Source organism: Galeopterus variegatus, unplaced genomic scaffold (genome assembly GCF_000696425.1).
Source record: "Galeopterus variegatus unplaced genomic scaffold, G_variegatus-3.0.2 Scaffold5256, whole genome shotgun sequence".
In the NCBI taxonomy this organism is placed as follows: domain Eukaryota; kingdom Metazoa; phylum Chordata; class Mammalia; order Dermoptera; family Cynocephalidae; genus Galeopterus; species Galeopterus variegatus.
In genome coordinates, this window is record NW_007731367.1 from 155,033 (window position 1) to 157,520 (window position 2,488).

Below are 2,488 nucleotides of genomic sequence, written 5' to 3' on the forward strand. Positions count from 1 at the left end.
AGCCAGTGAGCAGGAACCGGTCTCCACATGGGATCTGAACCCTTGGCGGGAGCGCCACCGCGCTCCCAAGCGGCGCACTCTCCAATGCACCACCGGGCCGGCCCTTAATGGGATTTTCTGATGCACAGTTTTTGCAGCTGAAATTCCTTAATCTTTTTCTTTATGGTCTGTGCTGTTTCTTAAAAACAAAAAAACCTTTTCTTATCCCCAAGACTCTTCTGATGTCTCTTGTTCCTTCTCTCACTCACCGACTGTGGAAGCCTCCCAAGATGAACTGGAGAGATGTCTAAGACATAAGACATGCAGAGTGGTCTCTCACACAAAGATGACCATACTTAGTGCTACTTGTCTCTACCCCTTCCATTGTAGAGGATTCATAAAGCAAATGTACTTCATAGGGCCTGGTTTTCCAAAGCCTTGCAGTTTCAAATACTGACCTTGCAAAGGACAGGAAATTTTCCCCAGGCTATTGAGTCTCTGTTGCAAGATAAGAATTGTAACACAGCAAGGTTGCTGGCTCAAAGACAGACAAGTTACTAACTGATATGTACAGTTACTAAAAAGCTGCTGGAGGGAAAAGGAATGTTGGCTAAATCAAGCCTTTGTTACTGGATCACTTAATTGCCTAACAGAATGTCATCTGACTTGTTTTTAGTGAATGTTACCAGCTTCTATTGTAAAAACTTTTAAAATTCTACTTAGCAAAACCCCACCTATGTCTCTTCCTGTAACTTCTTGGTCTGGAGAATAAATGCAGGAAGAGAACCCCAATTTGTGGTTAATTTCCCAAATGGATGAAATGCCTCGCACTTGAGGAAGTCCTGGGATATTAACCCCTTTCTGGGGCTTCCCACTGCTCAAAAGAGATGGGCTTTGAGTAATCTTTGGTGGCTCTGTCACCCAGGGGGAAAGGGGTGACAAATCTGTGGGAGGCAAAGCAACATCCCATGCAACAGCTAATGGAACCATGGATTAATGTCCAGTCCCAAAGCAGCCACAGGTGAGTAATGACCATTAGGAGACCCATGTGAAAGAGGGCAATCAAAGCCTCTCTTTTGGCAAGAGTGCCTCCAACATGCACTGTAGGGCAGTTGTCCCTGAGCTTCCCAAACTCCTTCTTCATGGCCTGCCTCAATTTCAGAGCAAGGAAGGCAGGTAGCGACCAGTGTTTTTTGCAACCAGGAATGACCCAGTTCTGACTTACTGATATAAACAGTCTGCTGAGTAGAGCTTCTGAGAAAGCTTTCCTGGTAAAAAAGAGGACAAACACACTCTTCTATCTTTCATTCATAGCTCCTTCCCCATCTTCCTTCTTTAAAAGCAGGGTAACAAGGAAAAAACAACAACAAAAACAACGAAAAAAGAAAACAGGGTGATGTCAGGAACAGCATCAACCATCTTGCAACAATAAGATGACAAGTTTGAGACCAAAGACCAACACACTAAGAATGGTGGAGTGGAAAGACACAGCAAACCTGGCTCCCTGACAACTCTGCTGGGCAGCTGAGTCGATGATAACTGTGTACTTCCAGATGTTTCCTTATGTGAGAAAAACAAAACAGCCATTATGGTTGAGTTTTCGATTACTGGTAGGCGAAAGCACTGCTAACTGAGACAATAACTTTGTTAGCAACAGAGTAGGAAGGGGGAACTGACTACTGGAGCTGTTGCTGGATCATCGGGGCAAATGCCAGATACCAGATCTACCATGGGAAACAATACCACAGTTCTCTAAGAGGCTTTACAGTTCTTAACATGGAGTCTTCTCTTCCTCACTTGCCTTTGGAGTCAGAGACATCTGGATTCCAGCTCTGACTCCACCACTTACTATCTGTTTAACTGTAAAGCAAGATACTTAACACCTCTAAGCTTCAGTTTCCTCATCTACAAAACGGTAATAACAGTAGTATCTATGTCATAGGCTTGTTATGAGGGGGGCATGGAAACCATATAACATATAACATATAACATGAAGCAAGCACACAGTAGTATCAGTTATGATGAGGCCCCTCCAACTGAGATAACCTGGGCATTTTCCATGACAGGCAGCTGTATGTCATGATTAACAGTGCTAGCTTGGGAGACAGTCTGCCTGGGTTTATTCTAGTTCCTCTGTCCTCAAACCTCCACCACTCCCTCGCTTCTCCATGCCTCTTACTGTACTAAGAAAAAGGAACTATTCACAAGAGAACTTTCACATGCTCTCACTACCAAATCCACTTCCCTCCGTACATCCCAGCAGACCTTCCTTCCTTCCTCTGTTATTAATACACTGTACGAATAAATTGTTCACATGACTATCCCACCACCACGTACCTAATCCCATTCACCTTTAAAGAACTTTGCAACTACAATTTCCCCCTCTCCTGTATCAATTCTTCTCTTTATAATGGGTCATTCCTATCAGCATTTATTTATTTTTTTTCCTTTTTGTCTTTTTTCATGACCGGCAATGGATCGCAACCCTCAGTGTCGTGCCCGTACTGGA